Source organism: Podarcis gaigeae (assembly GCF_964106915.1).
Source record: "Podarcis gaigeae genome assembly, chromosome: 4".
NCBI classification, from domain to species: domain Eukaryota; kingdom Metazoa; phylum Chordata; class Lepidosauria; order Squamata; family Lacertidae; genus Podarcis; species Podarcis gaigeae.
Genome location: NC_139677.1, coordinates 75549912 through 75569751, shown reverse-complemented (window position 1 = coordinate 75569751; position 19840 = coordinate 75549912). Strand labels below are relative to the sequence as shown.

The window sequence follows — 19840 nt, the reverse complement described above, 5'->3', positions numbered from 1 at the left end:
AGACCTGTGGTTTCGAGGCATGGAGAAGCGAAGTTTGGATAAGCCCGAATTCATCATTACTGCTATCACATGAGCAATAAGGCATGACTCATTAATATGCAGAAAGTGCAAAAGGGAATGAATAGCATCCAATATTATATCATAAAGATCAAGTGGGCCTAAACAATAGCTAGCCAATGACTGTTGTTCCCCAAGGCAAGAAAAGTGAGGGTTTTCTTTTATCCCCTCCTTCCAAATATGGTTGATTGGTTTTCTATGTTCTGCTGAATCTAGTATGTACAATGATTTCTATGACCACATTGCAATCTCAACCCACATTTAATGTCTGCTTGAATAAGTTTTCTGTAGCAAGGGTATGCAGCAGACTGTCTGCTTAACAAGAGGTACTTTGCCTATGTTTTATAGCATTAATATGGTGTACTCATCACACTGTATAGCTCAATATAATTTTCCATGGAGAGTTTTGTTAATCAGAAACAAGAGACCACACACACACACACACACACACACACACACACACACACACACACACTAGAACCATGTAGAACACACAACCTCAATTCTAGTAGTTGCAGGAGATTATTCCCATTTTAAATAGTGAATGAGACTATGCACAAAGGCTGCCAGTTGAAGATTCCTTGCTTTACAGTCACCCATGCTGTTTTGGAGAGTTTATGGCCTCATTTGACACTATTATTATGCTGTCACTTTCTTGATGAAGATGATTCAAAACTCAGTCTCATGGACTGACATTTTCCCTTTCTATAACATACCTGCAGTATTTCTCTCTCTGTGTTCTAATATTGAAACCTTCTAGCTACCATATAACATCTCTTCTGGCTTGTCAGGCCAGCTATAGCTTTATTCATCTTGCAAGCTGAGATGCAATTTCTGTGATCTCTCACTCTCTGGGGCAATCAATATCCCATGCCTTCAACATGCCAAGCTTTCTTCCTTCTCAGTGGCTATATAAGCATATTCTCCCATTTATTTCTGTGTCCCAGATTTTCACCAACGACACTAGTGCAAAAGATTACACCACCTCCCAACACCCCATCATCCCATTCCTCCTGTTGCTGCCATCCCTGCCAAAGTTCAGCAACAATCTTGTGGACTGGCTCTGCAACAAAGCTTTGACAAATGTTTTTGCCACCCAGGATCTGAAGTCCCATCTAAAGAGGGAGCCTCCATTAGCATCAGTGAACAACAGAGATATCTTATGAGTTGTCTTGCATCTTCCTTCCTGTCCAGCTCCCAAATTATGGTGTATGAGTGGCAAAAGGCAGGGGGGTACTTAATTAAATTTACAAGTCCCATCCACTAATTCTTGAGTCTCCTCTTTTTCCCCCTGGTGACTGCCACCCAACCCTATTCCTTCTTCTCTCCCCCCCTCACTTTCTGGTTTTTTAATCTTTCTTGTATTGCTGCTGCTAGTGCTGGCATTTTTCCCAGATGTTCCTCCACTTCCTCTCTGCCTTGCTCTGAGAAAGGGCCGGGGGGGTGGGGGGGTGGGAGGTCGTTCCTCAGAATAAAGCATTCCACGTAAGGTGACTGGGAGAATGCCCATACTTCCATTGCAGTGGCTTGAAATCCTGTTAAAACTAACCTTCAAAGTTGTTTTAAAGCCAGCATGCACCAAGATAGACAAGGCAAGTAGTGAGGGAGGAGTGTGTAGGCCTAGTGCTTGTTCTTGGCTGTGCTCTGATGCCGCGTTATTTGGGACAGCACAAAATAAGGTGCAAAATAAGGTGCCAGTAGCAGCTGTGGGCACAGCAGGTGCACATGTGCCACTTTATGCTTTCCTACTCCTGTTCCAAATGAGTACAGTGCCACTCCTGTCCCTTCCCCTTGTCCCAGCCCCAATCCACCATTGGAAGAATAGCTAAATATTAATGCAAATATGATTACTATTTTTGATTCATGGCTAGACTGCTTTAATCACATAAAGCTTTTAGCACACTTAGCAGTTGTCTACAATGCACTGCCCACATTAAGTTTTCTATGCACACTCTTTCAAGATCTCAAGGACAGTGTTTGTCATCTGCTAGAAGGAATGTCTCGGGCCAAACAGAAATGTTTCATAGCTTCTCCAGCTAGGATGGCTCAGTGGCCAGACTTAGTAGGTAGGGCTGGTCAAGACCCAAAAAACACTTCACTGCCCATAAATAAGCTTTAACCTGTATGGATCCTGACACAGGTGAATTTTCCTGGGGTAATTTTGGTAGGAAGCAACGTTTATCAATATTCACAGAAAATATACTCTTTCTGCAGAGGCTAGTACAGGGGTCAGCAACCTAAGGCCCATGGGCCAGAAGCGGCCCACGGAGATCGTTTGACTGGCCCATGAGCTGCCCCCAAACCGAGCCGCCCACTCGGGCGCTGCGCTAAACTGGGACTCACTTCCACAGTGTCGGAAATCGCATCTGCGCAGACACTGAAAACTGTGTGCGCGCGCATGATCCGGCCCACAGAGGGATCTACACAGGACCGATCCGGCCCAGGCAAGTTAAACCTTGCTGACCCCTGGGCTAATATATACTAAGCAATATCTCCCTATGATGCCTGTTTGTGATTTAGCACTAGGGAATAAGAAAGCCACAAGAGCTCCATCCTGAGGGGTATTAGGTGTGAAAAGCAAATATGTACAATCAGAGATGGCAGTATCGTTCTATAGCAACATCTTATTTTGGAGAATGGCATTAGCATTATTTTAGGTTTTTAGCATTGTAGACTATCAGATTCTGGAATATAATGACAAACACTACTGTAGGTAAATATATATAGACATAGATACAGATACAGGATTAGAATTGCATCCAAGAAGCTTAGGAAACATTTTTGAGAGAGTATTCCACAACTGCATCAGCACCACTGCCAATGCCTACCTGTTTCAGCTTGGTAAATGGGGGCACCTGCAGAAAGCCCTCCATTGAGGATCTTAATATACCAGTCAGTACATACTGGGAAAGGCCGGCCTTCAAACAACCTGTTCCAAAGCTGCGATGGGCTTAAAAGATAAAAACCATGTATCCACGCTTGCTGTAGATGGGAAGGGCTGCCCTGTGGGCGGGGGAGGGCTATGGATTTCTTTATGTGAATTTTCACAGAGATCCACCTGTGCCTTCTTAACACATTTTATAATGGAAACCTTGCAAATAAATAATAAATGCCAATATTTAATAAAACAAAAATTAGGGGGAAATTGTATGTGTGGATATATATACATATATAAAGCACACATAAATACATACATATATGGCTGAATTTGCATATTCAGCCTGTTGCTAACTTTCCTTTCAAATAATAGCTGCAGGTGGCCATCCCATTCTTAATAATACAGTAGACCTGCAACTTTCACACATTTAACTTGGGCTCATTCATCTTTATGCACTTGGCAATTATTACTATTATTATTATTATTATTATTATTATTATTATTATTAAAAGGGTGGAACATGTGCCGGCATCAGGGGTGATTTTATATGGTGTTTATAAATTATTTTCACCCCATAAAAAATGAATGTATGCTGTGATTCACCAGATATGTATGCCATTCTTCTCCTAGTTCTTCCCCCTTTTATATCTTTCATTCTTCCTCATTATATTGGCCCATTCTGCTGGTTAATCTGGAAGGCTTGTTGCAGATGGGAAGTAAACGTCACATCTGAAACTGCATTTCCGTTTCTAGACTGTGTATCAATGGGAACAGAAGACCCCATAGAATGCAGCATGCTTTACATCTAATGTGACATTTATTTGATGGCAGAAGAAAATTGATTCAAGTCCCCCCAGACCTTTGCCATCATGTTTTATGTATTTATCCAGCAGTGGTGGTTCATAATGTCCCTTGACAAATCCTATTATTCCATCGGCAATAAAGTGATAGAAAGTGCTCAGCATCTTGAAATGTGTATGTTTTCTTAGCTGTTTCTGAGACATACACATAGAAAAGGAATGATGTGGGATATCTGCCCATAGAGATATTTCTGAGGTACTGCAATTTTATTTAATGAACATCTGGGGGGAAAGACAGGGTTTTTTAAATGCTGTGTTACAATGATTCAAATGAAGACTATAATTTTCTATTAATCTGTATTTTAAAAAGCTGTAGCCAAAATTCTGATAAATGACCTTAAGGCAATTGCAGAGTTAGAGAGAATTTGCTGTTCAAACCTATCTTATGATATTTGTCAATCTTGTGTGTATAGCTTATGCTGTTCTTCAGTCTTCTAAATCAGCCAATAATGGCAAAAATTATAATGTTTTCGAGGCACAGTTTATATTTGTACAGAACTGCAAAAAAACAAAAAAAACCAGCCAAATCAAAATGGATTCTAAGCATTTTGATGGATATTTGAACTGTCTCTTCTTTTACCCCCTTGAAAACACATGCACACATCAGAGGAGATATTTTTTGAAGTTGGATATAAATTTTTATGTTTGGGCCGTGATTAATTTTTGTGAGATTGCATTTTTACTGCAAAAGTTCTATTTCAAGTTAGTTGGGACAAAAATATTTGCAAGAATCCCTCATCAATAACTGTTTTTGTACATGTTTATGCATATTTACATCCATTGCTGCTTGCCCACCTTGCTGCAGTGTTGTGACAGTTTTGTTAGTCCCAGTGCTGTGCAGCAAACTGTTTGCGTCCAATCAACTCTTTTCATTCAGAGTTGGAGCAGAATGTGGATGGAGATGTGTATTCAGATGCACACATCTAAAGAAACATCCACCTTCTCAGTGGCTGCTCCCAGACTTTGAAACTCCCTCCCTAGAGAAGCTAGACTGGCTCACTCCTTATTGTCCTTCCTCTGGCAGGTGAAGACTTTCTTGTTCCAACAGGCTTTGGGGAATTGTTTAATTGCTTTTAATTATGCTTTTTTGACGTTTTTAGCTGTTCCTATTTTTATTTCTAAGCCACCTTGAGTGCCAGCACTCAAAGGTGGGGAATGATGATGATGATGTAATACAGTGTGAACAGATGACAAGCTTATTAGCTTACATGGTGGAATATGCATTTATTTATATGAATATTTATATATTGCTATATCATTAAAAAATTACCTTGGGTTATAACAATATAAAAGCATAAAGCCAAACATTAAAATCACAAAAAGTTAAAAGAAATTAAAAACAAACTTAGGCCTTTCAGAATACAAGTGTTTAAAAGTTGGCACAGAAGGTGCCCACATATACCATCTACATGATGTCTCAATGAAGTGTGACCAGTTGCCTAAACTCCACACACAGATGCATGCCTCACTGCAAAAAGTTTGGTATCATTTTGCAAAGGAGTACAAAAATCGCTGAAAGGGAAGTGTGCATTTCAGCACTAATACCACTGCAGATGCATCACTGCAGAGGCATGTGATGATAATTTTGAATCTGTATGAAGCATGAAGAAATTCCTCAAAGGTATTTGTCCTCACTGCCCCAAAAATCTCTCTGCCTCTCACTCAAGCAACAACAAAACAAAACAAAATCATTTTACAAGCAAAGCATGCCTATGGCAATTATGAAAGACATTTTTTTAATGTTTTCATAGACTGCAATTCACTTAGGAGTAATCCAATAGGCTTCTATTGTATTTCAGGGAGATTGCTCCAGAGTGGTTTGTGGATTACATAGTGAGACAAAGCAACTCCTTCCATGCCCCCATTTGTATCAAGTCATACTGTCCTGTAGTCCAGAATACGAAGGATTGGAGCCAGAACATTGAAAAGCAGCTCACGTGAGGGTAGCTTATATGCACATGTATTGTGATTAGATTTGGCTTGTATACAAATACCTAGGAGATGTATATGCCAAGCCAACCATTGCTGTGAATGAATTGACTGAGATACATCTCAGTAGCCTTGGAGTTTTGTTTCTCTTTTAAAAAGAAAACACAATTGGAGTGGATCAGTAGAGACATAAATAATAATGGTGTTGCTCCTGTTGGCACTGTTTAGGCATTACATGAAATAATGTGCCCTGGTTTAGAGACTATATTCATATAGGGATGTTAGCAAAGAGAAGCAGGTTCACATTATAGCAGTTACGTTGATTGTGTCTTTAGAATGCAAAATATGTGGAAAAAGATTGGAAATTTAAAATATTTAACCTTGAAAAAATATCATTAAGTGAGAGTTTTAATGTACGTAAATGTTACCATAAAAAGAAGTTCTCTATAGATACAGAGCAGGACAAAAGAATGTTGGGTTAAGCTACAGAAATGTTTATTGGGGAGAAATATGGTTTCATTAAGTGTATAAACAGCTGTATTTATGTAACCCAGGACGGTAAGTCCAAGCCATTAGCAATAAGCAAAACCAATGGAAACCAATTAACTTATTCGTCACAGAATAATTTCAAGTTACACAGGAAACTTTTGTTTAAATGGCAATTTTAGCTCTAATGCTAAAGGCCAAGCATGGAAAAGAGGGGCTTGGTCATGAAGTTATTGTTTCCCATACTTTGAAATTTGAGAGCCAGTTGTGTTGCCTGCACAGCAAGTGTTGATATCTGGTTGATCCTCTCTTGCAGAGCCATGAAAAGAAGGGAATCCAATGCAATACCAGCATTTCACAAGTGTGTACATAGAAGTGTCCACACGTTGCATGTCCAAACCCACTCAGATCTTCCATGAAGATTCACTCTAAATCCAGATGCTTTCACTTCAAGAGTTCAGGGCTTGGACTGACTAGCTATGTAGAAGGACAATCATGCTCAGTCCTCTTTGGACTGTTTTCATTTTGGATTGTTGCCCCCACTGCTATTTTTCTAGAAAAAGAGATTCCGGAACACACCATAAACACGTCCCATGTCCACTTATAATGGCAATGGCGCCCACCTGGGAAATTGCAGTGAGTTCTGGCTGGAAAAAAAGCTCTGGTTGCCCCCTTGATGGGCGGAAGGGGGATACTTCTCACATATGCTAATACCTTCCTTTCATCTTGGTGGCCCAATTTTGGCACATAACCTGAGTTTGCCGTTACAGGGTATGATGTAGGTATTAAAGTCACCAAGAATAAAAGGAAAGAGGGAAAGAAAGAAAGAAGGGTGAGGAGGATGATAGACTACTACAATGTAAAGTACTAGACAGGAAGTACTTGTGTAATTCAAGATGTAAAAGAATAAGTAAATGGTTGAGAGAAATTAAAATGACAGCTGGGGTAAAAAAATAAAAACCAACCCCACTGTTCTTACTTGGGGGGCAGGTGAATAATGAAATGGACCATAAGGGAAAAGAGAGGAATCTTCAAATCTGAAGATGACCAGATTTTAGTTGGAGCAAAGCAAAAAAGCAAAACCTGATGAAAGCACAAGATCCTGCAAACAAGTAGCTCTATTAGAGTTGGAATGGCAGTTTAGAAACAACACATGAAAAGAAAGATGAGAGGAATGAAATACGAAGGAGATTGGCATTACTAGACTGAGAGATCCAGCCCGGATTTATAGAAATATCACCTTCTAGCAACAACAGATGAACAAGGCAAAACAGGAACTTTAAAGATTGAGGACGTTGCACCATGAAAGAAAGAAACAAGGCCAGATAAAAAGACACAACCAGCACTCACACGCACGCACACACACACTTTTTTAAATGCTAGAAACCATGTCCAAAAGGCAGAAAGAATAGAAAGGAGGGGGGGAAAGCTAAAGAAAAGCAGTCAACTTTTGTTTTTTTAAAAGTGGGAAGAAACAGAACATAGTGAAAAGAACCAGACATGCCTCACTATACTTCTAAGTTTGCTTCCTACCCTGTGGCGTAACGTGGGGGGTGCAGGGGGGCCGGCCGCACCGGGCGCAACATCTGGGGGCTAGGGTTAGGGGGCGCAAATTATTTGCCTTGCCCCGGGTGCTGACAACCCACGCTACGCCACTGTTCCTACCTCACATTATTGGTTTACTTTCCATATGGGGAGTCAAGCACTGGGTCAGTTTCTGGTCTGTGGGTCATAGCTACTGATGTTACCATAGGATAAGTGGTTCTGTGCATATGGTGAATTATTGTTTCTTCTCACCAAGGTGCAGTTGCTGGAGCAAGTCACATCAAATATAAAAATGCCTTGAATCAGGAATCAAATATTACTGTATTTTGAGCTTTCTCTTATTTTATAACAAGCTGTACATACAGAATTCCTGTACTGTATTGTATATACAAGCTTTGAAAAGTGACCAAGAAGATACTTTTCTCCTGTATATTGCACCAGTTTTGTTTTGCTTTTAAGGGGAGAAATCGTAATAAAGCAGCTGAAGAGACTGCAGTATAAAATAGTTGTGAAATCAAAATAAGATTTATCATTCACTGTCTTTCAGCAATACCTCCCACTGTAAAGGGTTAATGACTGGCAATTAACAAAGACATTTTAGATTACCATTTAACATGATCATTCCTCCTTTGCAAAGAGCAAGCAAGCAGATCCTAAGCTCTGGCTGGAGAATGTTCCTGGTGATTTTGCTGTGCTGAAGCCTGTGTTTAAGACAGAATCAGAAATATCTACCTGCACATTGAGAGTGTTTGAACACATGCATTTGTAAAACCTTAATGCATGTATCAGTAATGAAAATCTTAATTAAGGAAGCTGAATCATTGTCCATGAACGCTCTTTCTTCTCTAGTGAAGTCCTTTGTGTATTGCAGCATCTACCTGGCCCAGACAGACAGAGCTCTCCAAGAGCTTGTCTGGCAGATCTTCTCTTGATTATTAACAGCTAGCAAATAACAAAGTCTCCCTCTTCTTTTGTCTTGTTGCTGAGGCTGGGAACAACAGAGCACACAATGTTCTGTAGGATTTGTTTATTTTTGGAGCTTAAAAAAATCTGGCTTTTTTATTATGCCAGTTGGTTTAAAATAAAGCCGTGTTGATCAGGACTAATTTAAGCAGTTCTATAGATGCTGGAATTGAAAACGTTTCTCACACAGTAGTGTACTTTTGCATTTCAGAAATAATGCGCTGGCAAGAGACTGGACTATATGTGTAAGGAAACGGGTGGTGAGTTTATGTTAAGTTTTTACAAGTTAAAAGTTAAGGTTTCCACAGCAACCTACCCCTTTAAAGTCCACTTATTATGGGGGGGTGGCTTTTCATGTCGCAGGCAGTAACGATACAGTATTGAAGCAAAAGGGATTTCTTTCAGCTATCTTAACAGGTTCTTTGTTAAATGGTTCCCGTGTTTAGAGCATTGTACAAGACTCAAAGTAACATGCTTTCAAGAGTTATAGGAACGTCTGCATCATATGTGGCTTCCTGGTCTGTGCTGTATGAGTATCCCATGTGGTAAGCCATTTCCAGCCACAGACTAGATGGGAAAGGGCCAGTATTTTGGGAGGTACCAGTTCCTTATATGTCCCATGAAGGAGGAACAGGTAGCAGGTGCTGGGGAATGGCTTTCTCTGGGACTCTGCAGAGTCACTGCTGGTCACAGAAGGCATTACTGAGCTTGCCAGACAGTGTAAGGCTTCCTGTTGTTTTCCTAGGTTTGTAATTGGTTCAGTCTGGGCTGGCTACATTTTCATAGTCATTCCTTGATACCATTGTGAGATTCAGTTATGTGCATCTTCTTGTTCTCTGCCACTTCACAAACAGGAAGCTATCTGCTATTTTTTATTTATTTAACCAGAGATTAAATGAGTACTCTCAGCTGGTTGTTCACTACCAACTTCTTGAGTCTTGTTTGCAATGGTGGTGGGGGAACAGAATGGGCAGGGGTCAAGATCCCTTTTGCACATTATCTGGTGGTTTTTCTTGAAATGGTAAGGGAAAGAGAACATGGCGGAGGCAATCCCTGTCAACACTAACTGGGTTGTTTGGGGTTTTTTGGTGCTTCAGCCACCTTTCTTTTCTGAATATATTTGGTCGTGAACAACTTTTGATCTTTCTTTAAGGATGCTGAACTCCAACCACTAAAAACAGCATTTTTTTATATGTTGCATTACATGCTCTGAAAGCATGTGACAAAGGGATGGGGTACCTGTGACCCTATGGATATGCCACTGGACTATGATTCTTGTCTTCCCTGCATTGGACATGCTGCTTGGGGCTGTTGGAAGCTGAAGTCCAACAATTTCTGGAGTTCCACATGTTCTCCATCCCTGTGATACAGCGACCTTGCTGAAGCTAAGCAGGTCTGGTCTGATCTGCACTTGGATGGGAGACAACTGTACAATTCATAGGTATACTACCTTGAATTCCACAAAAGGAAGGCAGAATTAGGATGGCCACTTATGTACTGCCCTAAAAGATTTGTGTAAAATTTGCATGTTCTAATTTGCATATTTAGAAATAATTACTATAGTGGGTGGTGTGGCCCCCACCATGAACCTGCACTCTGCTGCTGGCTATGTGCACCCTGTTCGCCTGATTGAGGCTGCTCGCAATGGGCGGGGCGGGCAAAGGAGCCCCCATGAGTACCAGCCACAGATTGCTGGTACCTTATACATTGGTGACCTTGTGTCCTAACTTTCAGAGAGCAGACCTTGTATTTGAAGGACTGGCTATATGGTTCATGTCAATAAGAACTATAAGAATGGAGAATCAGGGTGTTGAAGTTGTCCATCAACGGTTACTACCTGGGCAGCGGAATGATCAGTCACACAGTCTTCCCCACTGTGGTGGGATATATCGTATTTCTATTTCAATTACAGTCATCTTTTCTAAATATGCATCAATACTGGTACATTGGTATGTAAATTTTATGCTAATCTGTGTCCTCTTTTTGGTAATACATAAGTTGCTACCCTACTGTGTATGAAGCATTAGCATACCAGCATGCCATATCCTGGGCCATGGTTCTCTGGCATGCTAATGCTGCATGCATAGGCTCCGGTTTCTTGATTTAAATAGATATTGGGCATGTCACAAAAGATAGTTTTTGTTGCATGTCCAGCATCATATTTAAACCAATTTGGATATTCTGTCACTTCATTCTCTAATTTTCCTCCTTAAACATGTAAATATAGCATGAAAACATATCCTAGGTAGGTTTTCCTTCCTGCAGTTATAGAATTATAGAACTGATATAGCTTCACAATGCATATCATTTTGAAGATCGTGAGCAGTACTTTAAAAAAAAAACAGCTCAGAAAACTTTGTACTATATATATTGAGATGGCAGTTGCTATTTGAAAATGCTAATTTATTTATTTATATATTATTATTTTAAAAAAGAGCTTTCAAACATGGCAGAACTGCTGCTATTACTTCTCTTTCATGACTATATATATGTCATACCTGACATTTTAAAACACAGCCATTTCTTAATTAGCTGAGCATGCTTAAGGAAGGAAAAAAAGATTATGGAAAACTTAACAGCTGGAAACAATTCCACATAGCTGGATGATTTAAAAACAACTGAATTAATTTTATTGTAAAAGTTTCCCCAAAAATGTCATTTCAGGATTGAAAGAAGACAAAAGAAACTTGTTGGTAGCATAAGGAAACTCTTTTTCAGCAGCTTAAGTAACTGCAATACTTCTGTTTCCAAATTTGTAAAATAGGAAGAATAATGATTCAGTTCAGAAATATTACATCACCACAATAATACCATTACTATGTCCGTGCAAACCCACATATTGGTTCTGCATCTATGCGGAGCAGCGTTCAGAAACTTCTGGAGTTGCTGACAATGAAACATAAGCAGCGCTCAAGGGCATGGTGCACACCTTCTAAGTTCTCTTCTGATGGCTGTAGCAGTAGGTTTGTTCAGAATTTTTGCTGTTGTGGTCACAACTCCTCTTTGATTTCTTACCCTGTTGCTTCATTTCTCTATCTGCTAGTATTTCCCTTTTAGTATTGTGTTTTTACTTCTCTCTTGGAAGTCTTCTTCCAACTGCTTGTGTGCCCATGGCACAGTGTGCGATCTTTAGTCTCTGTTCTGATTTTATAGGTTAACTCTCTCCAAGATCCATGACTTTTGTCTGGTATGCTTGGGTCAAGGGCAATGGTTAGAGATGTGGCAATGTTAAACTCTTCACATTATAGATGTGAAGGCAGAGAGAATATTTTATGTATTTGTCTGTCTGTCTTTTTGGCATACATGTATGCTGCCCTTTTCTTTAAAAACTCCCCAGGGCAACTCATATATTAAAACAATAATAAAACAAATAAATCATTATTAAAAACTGTAGAAAGCAATGTAGCATGGCAGAGTGATAAAACCCAGCAGAACAATAAAACAATCAATTAAAACCCAGCTTCAGTGACATTTAGTTGCCTGGGCAACTAAATAGACTCTTCTCATGCAAAAAAAAGAAAAAAAGATAGCAACTCAATGTGGTGCCAGATAAGACTCTCTGAGGAGGGCATTCCATAAATAAGATGCCACAACAAAGAAGACCCTATCCCTGGCCATCACCCACCTAACTTCAGAAGGTAAAAGGTAAAGGGACCCCTGACCATTAGGTCCAGTTGTGGCCGACTCTGGGGTTGCAGCGCTCATCTCGCTTTATTGGCCGAGGAAGCCGGCGTACAGCTTCCAGGTCATGTGGCCAGCATGACTAAGCCACTTCTGGCGAACCAGAGCAGTGCACAGAAACGCCGTTTACCTTCCCGCCGGAGTGGTACCTATTTATCTACTTGCACTTTGCCGTGCTTTCGAACTGCTAGGTTGGCAGGAGCAGGGACCGAGCAACGGGAGCTTACCCCATCACGGGGATTCGAACTGCTGACCTTCTGATCAGCAAGTCCTAGGCTCTGTGGTTTAACCCACAGCGCCACCCACATCCTTCAGAAAGTAGGGAGGCTCAGATAAGTCTTTCTTATTATGAATATGGACTCATGTGCTAGAAGGCCAGATAGGATACCTGGCTTCCCAGCCATTTGGTCTGTAAAGATGAATTGGATTGAGTCTGTAAATAGATTAGCAGCCAGTTTAGTTGTGACTGCTGTAACTGGTCCCACTTATTAACCTGCAATGATATTTTGTACTAACAAAAGTTTCCAAACTGACTTTAAAGTCAACCCCATCTACAGCATATTACAATAGTCTAGTCTGGAAGTGACTGAGGTGTGGATAATTGTGCCCTGCAGATTCTGTCCAGAAAGGGTTGTATCTGGTGCACCAGCCTTAGAAGGTGGAAGAGGCTGACTTCTGTGGATGTCATGTGTTCTCAGGTGACTATGTTGTATCTATCAGCATCCACAGACTTCAAAGCTAGGCCTTTTTTCAGGAACCACAATATCCTTTCAAGCAGGATTAACACACACACACTCCCAATCAGATGAACCATGTGCCACTGAAACCTCTGTCCGGTCTGGATTGATCTTCAGTTTATTATCACTCATTTAGTCCATTACTGACCCCAGACACTAATTAAGCATCTCCACTGCCTCACCTGCATCTAATGAAAAGGAGAAGTAGTTGGGTGTCATCAATGTACTTACGGCACTTCAGTCTCCCAGCAACACCCAATATTTATCAACAAAGCAGGAGACAAACCACTGAAGTAAATTGCTCCCAATTCTGAAACCGGAAAGCCTGTTCAGAAGAATACCATAGCTTATGGGGGGAAAGCTGGGAGAATTAGCAAGCTTGCTCTTCCCCTATCCCTCTCCTAGTATATGTCATCCATTAGAAAGAACAAGCCGATTTCCGTTCCAAAACAGGGACTGGAGTTAGATTGAAATGGATTCAGATAATCCATTTTTTCAAGAATGGCTACTGAAACCTTCATTCCAACAAGCCTATCCAGACACATAAATTGCAGTCCTAACTATGTATACTCATAATTCAGTGGCGCTTACTACCAGGTAAGTGGAGTTAGGATTGCAGCCTATGTTTTTAATTTTCTTATTTTACCTGGGTATTTGGATAATTATATTGTTTTATATACCTCTGGGACGCAAGTCTGGGCAGTGTTTATATACCCCACTTACATATTGTTTTATGTGGTTTATAAATTATTCTAAATAAATAAACGGCTTGAGCATGTTGCCCAAGATGAAATTATCTGTGGTCAGATGAGCAATCTTTGAGTTTCTTTAGGAGTCTCATAGCTGTCTCCTCCAGGGTGGTTGTGGTCACCGACTTCCACAAGGAGGCAGGTACGTTCTGGACTTAGATTGTCATTACCTTCCTGCTAAATGCTGGCTACTTTTGTAGCCAGGAAAGGTAGGAATTGAGCAGACAAGTAGTTGGCCACACTGCAAGGATGTGTTGTCCCTGACCACAGAAACTGAAGTTCATCCGTAGCATGTAGTTGAAGGCTGACATGAGTAACTTTATTTTTTAAGTGCTTAGTAAATAACCCAGGGGTTATTTGCCTCACACAGACCACCAAGTTGTAGGAGACTTGCTTAAGGCCACCTCACAGGTACTAACTTGTTAAATGGATACATCTAGCCAGATTTATTTATAGGTTCTAGGATGGGGGGGGGGGAATAAACCGATAACTTCTTGGTTCACAGCTAGGTGTCTTGGCCACTATATTTTATGAGCCTTCAATACATTATATTTGTACAAAATAGTCTGCACACTATAGTATACAGATCTGCTTCCAGTATGTACAGTAAAGCCTGCTTCATTTTTATTTACTAAAATAAGAACTGACTGCAGCTGTTCACACTTGTCAAATCTGTAGAGCCATCAGCTGTATAGGAGGGACTGGGCATTCATTTTGATTTCTGAATGATCAAAAAAGCGTATAATACACTTTCATATTGATGGATGGGTATGCAGTATTACTATTCAGAAGTGAAAAATATATTTGGGGGGGGGAATCTATTGACTCAAATGTTATATAAACCAGGAGGCCTATAAAGCTCCATTTTTATCTCATTATTTTATGTATTTGCTTTTTATTGTAGACTCAGACTTCAATAATTAAAGTCTAAATGTGGAAATAGGTCATTGTTGATTGTCAGGTCAGTAATGGTGCTAAGTCATGTCTCATAAAGTTAGAGATTTTGGAGCATCCTGCACAGTAGCAGAAGAAGTGAGGTGTCTACTCTCTATTTTAAGATGTCCATGATGGAGAAGGGAAAGTCTATTGTTTCTTTGCTCATTTTACAGGTATAGGGAACCTGTGGCCCTTCAGATCTTGCTGGACTACAAATGCCAACATCACTGGTCATTGGTCATGCTAGCTGGCTGTGTTGGAAACTATGGATCCCAGCATCTGGAGGGCTACATCTTCAGTAGCAGTCAGGTCCAGAGTCATCTGCTCGTGTATGTGTTTGTGTGTGTATAAGGGAAAGTGCATTTATCTGAATCTTTTGTGTATTTGAGAATGTGTTTGCCTGTATGTTTCTCACCAGCTATATGTGTGTTCATCTTGCCTGGTGTGTATACACATGCCTGTTTCTTGTGTCATTCTGTCACTGCAGGTCTCCTGGCTCTAGCCTTGCATAGCCCCTTTAAGCAGCCGGTTTAGTTTAGAGGAAGTTTGGAGTTGAGAGTTTTTCCCCAGATCACAACTAGTTAAGGCAGCAGTTGATTTCATTTATGGTGGCGCACCTTTGTTACAGGTAGCCTTTGGTTCACTGAGTTTTAACTTTTACCTCCCTAGGATCAACACTCTTCCATGACCCTGGACTATTGCTATCTTGACACCATGCCTTTTTGTGATAAGTCTTTTTGTGTTGGCTTTTGTTTCACTGGGACTTATCTCTTGACTGCCAGTGATTTGTCCCAGTGTGGGATCCCTGGCTACCTTTGAACCTGAATTCTCCTATGGAGGTCAGCCATAGATGGAATAAGACAGATGGTACGGAGGTGGAAACAGCGCTATTAGACCATGTAGCCATCCTGCCTGACAGTGAAGGAAAGTATGCCATTCATTTCAGTGGCAGCTGAGGGGAAAGAAAATAATTAACCTTTAACCAAGCTGCAAGTTCGTTTCCATAATGTACCTGAGTCTTCAGTTGCTGGCTCCCCTACTTACCGCCTCATTTATTTTATCACACAGCACTAAGGCCAACCCCCCCCCCCCCAAAAAAATAGAATTTTTGCAGCTGCTAAAGCTAAGCATTGGCCCTTGTTTCTGGTAACTTTGTGGCGCTTGATGTTAAAGAAGAAAGACTCCCTATATAGTGGCATTTTGAGACGTACTGAAACAACTATCACTTGAGATTTGGATACATAAACCAGCTTCTGGCAGAATGCCATCAATTTCTCTGATCATAGAATTGTAGATGATAAGGTCCTAAGGATGCTCAAGTAAAATCCAGTATTTAGAATGGATTGATCTATTTTGCAGGGTGCTCAGCACCTCTTTGAATCCTAGCAGCCTCAGCAGATCAGGCCCAGTTTCAGAACCCAGACTATATAGCTAGGCCATCGATTCTGATCCCTATGTACCACATGAAATTGCCCCACGACTTAACCCTATTCTGATGCCCCACCTCCTCCTCCTGTCTTACAATTGGTTGCTCTGATTCAGTGCTCCCACTATGCTGCGCCATGCAGTGACTTAACTTGCCTCCTCGCCTTGACATTCCTTGTTACTTATAGACATGACTGTTGCCCTGCAAACTCTAATCCAGACCCGTCTCAAGAGAGCAATTTTTCTTTCCCCCGGCCATTCTCTGGAGGGTAGGACTCGAACCAATGGCTTCAAGTTACAAGGAAGGAGATTCCAACTAAACATCAGGAAAAACTTTCCGACAGCAAGAACTGTTCAACAGTAGAACAGTCTCCCATGTGAGGTTGTGAGCTCGCCTTCCTTGGAGGTTTTTAAGCAGAGGTTGGATGACCATCCATCATGGATGCTTTAGCTGAGATTCCTGCATTGCAGGGGGTTGGACTAGATGACCCTTGGGGTCCCTTCCAACTCCACAATTCTATGATTCTATGTATGAAAATACTTTTCCAAAAATCCCCCATAAGGCTGTGTTTCTTTTGTTGCTCTTTACAGCTAAAAGATACAAATGAAAGACTTGTAATATTCCAAGATGAGAATTCAGCAATTTCTGTCCTTCAGTCAGTGGGTAATAATTGTAACTACTATTTGGTCCCCTTTTCTTTTCTTTTTTTTAAATATTTTTATTAAGGATTTTCTTGTTTTACAGAAGTGTAGTGCCTCGTATTTTTTTTCTTCTTCTTCTTCTTCCATGTAACGTTTTTACAAATCCGTTTCATTTGTTGAGGCATTAGGGGGAGAAGAAAACAGAAAGAAAAAAGAAAGGGGGGGTGGGGAGAGGGAGGATGGATGGGGGTGGGGTCGGGTGGCGGTGTTTCTATTATGTTTAATGTATGTAGAGTTTGGTGTCAGCGTTGCTTGTGTTGTGCACTTGTGTTCCTTTGGTGGTGAGAGAGGTTGGGGTTGGCTTAGGGTGTGATTGTTTGCTTGTGATTGGCTGTGGTGATCTTTGTTTTCGTGTGTGTGTGAGTGAGGTGGGTGGGTGTTTTGGATCAGGTTAGCCATATTGATTTGTATGCTGTTGGTGGATTATTGTCATTGTCATGTTGGGCTGTGTATGTGATAAAGGGGAGCCATACCGGGGTGAAGGCGTCTTCTTCTGTTTGTCCCCGTGTCAGTTTCAGTTTATTAGTTAATTTTTCTAGTAGGGCTGTTTCCCATACTATTTGGTACCATTGGTCCATGCTTACTCCTGACAGGTCTCTCCAGTGTCTGGTTATGATGTTTCTGGTTGCTGAGAGCAGGTGGGTTATAAGTTCTTTGTGGTGTAAATGGGCATTGTTGTCTTGGAAGATGTTTAGTAGGGCCAATTCTGGGGTGATGTCTATTACTTGCTTAGTTATTTTACATATTTCTTGTATGGCTGTTGTCCAGAATAATTGAATTTTGGGACACTCCCACCACATGTGGAGGTATGTGCCTGAGGAGGTGCACCCAATCCAGCATTTTGGTGAGGTTCCTGGGTGTATTAGCGCTAGTTTCCTTGGTGTTAGGTACCACCTGTAGGTGAGTTTCAGTGTGAGTTCTTTTCTTTTTGTTGATATGGATTTAAAGGGGGGTTTAGACCACATTCTGGTCCATTGAGTGGGGTTAATCTCATAGCCTATGTCATTCTCCCATTGTTTTTTGATTGTGTCTAGGTCCCCTTTTCACACTTTTTTATGCAAGGAATGTAAACTTTACAAATGTGAATCAATTAAGCATGAAAGTTAACCGCATGAAATATGCAACACTTAATCTTTTTTTTCTTTCTTTTTCTTTCGAGAGCCAGTGTGGTGTAGTGGTTAAGAGCGGTAGTCTTGTAATCTGGGGAACCGGGTTCGCGTCTCCGCTCCTCCACATGCAGCTGCTGGGTGACCTTGGGCCAGTCACACTTCTTTGAAGTCTCTCAGCCCCACTCACCTCACAGAGTGTTTGTTGTGGGGGAGGAAGGGAAAGGAGATTGTTAGCCGCTTTGAGACTCCTGAAGGGGAGTGAAAGGCGGGATATCAAATCCAAACTCTTCTTCTTCTTCTTTTTCTTTTTCGAGTTGCTGCAGTTGATACACACTGTGGTTAAATGACCTGCAAGTCTGATCCTAAAATTAGCTGCACCAACTTGTGAAAAGTGAGAAGTGTCTACATTAGTGCAACAATACAAAACAGTGCAGTGCAGGAACTTGCTTACTTTTTTATTTAATATTCCACCCTTCATCCAAGGATCACAGGACAGTTTACAATATAAAAACACAAAAATGCATAATAATGAACAAAAATAATAACCCTCTATAGATGGGTGAAAATAGCGTAATTCTTCCTCATGGTCTCGAAACAAGGAAAGTCTGTTCTTGCTGCTCCTTTCTAAAGCAGAAAGGAACGTGACATTGTGGAAGAAAAGTAATATTGGGTTGAAATGCTTGGTTGAAGCATTACATCTGGGACCTTAGCGTGAATAATAACCAAACAAACAAAAATCTACAGGGTTTTTTTTAGTATGTCCCACATGCAGTTGGAGAAGGCGCAAACCTGTCTGTAGATCTGCCACAAAACCATTAAAAAGAATTAACACAAACACTACTTCCCTTTCTGTTTAGTGACTATTAGTGTCGAATAGATTAAAAGTAAAGACAAAAAGAGAGTTCTGTACAAGCTATGTACGTACATCTTTATCTCCAACAGCAGTGCTTCTCTGGGAGAAATTCAGTGTCACACTCTTCTGATCATTACATCCATGTAACCATTTCTGCCTTCCAGACAGAATCACACACACCCTACTGCTGTTCTGGGGGTTCTTCTGACCCCACAGAGCCAATCTGTGGGATGTATAGGAGGAGGAGAGGGGAGAAGAGTGTTGTGTTAATGGGGGCCATTATGCTGTCTTCTACCAGTGTGCCAGATTAGCTAGATCTGTCCCTCTGTGTTTAGGTGCTGAATTAAGGCATAATGTTAGGGCAATTTAAACACCAAATATCAAATGTGAAACTAGGCAGTTCCTGCCTTCAGTGGAGATCATGGTAGTGTTAACTCCCCGCTGTAATATGTGCTATAGAAGAATTTTGGGAAGGGCCATAGCTTTTTTTTTGCATGCAGATAGTCCCAAATTCAGACCCTGCAATTTCCAGGTAAGGCTGGGAAAGACTCCCTGTCTTTAGATGTGATGTGATATTCAATAAATAATTTTCTATAAGAGTAGGTATAGAGACTGCTACTCCATTTATTACCTAATGCCTCCCACAGCACCCAGTTTCCAAACTTAGGCAGTCTTCCTGTTGAGATTTAAGCAACTGAAATTAAAGAAAGAGCTGGAGCTGTCAGAAAAGCAACATATTATTCCACTCAGGCATCCTGCACTCTGACTCACAGCCATAGGGCCCGCTATTTATGAGACACATGGAGCCAAACTAAAATGTTGTTAAGAAGCCCATCAGCTTTATTTATTTTATAACAGGTTCAAGGAACCAATTTTTATTGTGATTGCAGCATATAGGAGGAGGAGATTTAACTCTTTCACCCCAACCAA

General features: G+C 40.8%; 1 protein-coding gene across 43 annotated transcripts in view; it reads left to right on the top strand.

Annotated features, from left to right (window-relative positions):
* ZBTB20 (zinc finger and BTB domain containing 20) overlaps window positions 1–19840 on the top strand; it is a 641091-nt gene that overhangs the window by 494808 nt on the left and 126443 nt on the right. For 9 of the 43 annotated variants that reach the window (XM_083736548.1, XM_083736568.1, XM_083736556.1 and 6 more), the window contains one exon: window positions 15309–15407. The exons of the other annotated variants lie outside the window; for them this stretch is intronic. The gene's annotated coding sequence lies outside the window, so the exon portion shown is untranslated. The remainder of the gene's footprint in view (window positions 1–15308; window positions 15408–19840) is intronic. 43 annotated transcript variants of the gene reach the window in all.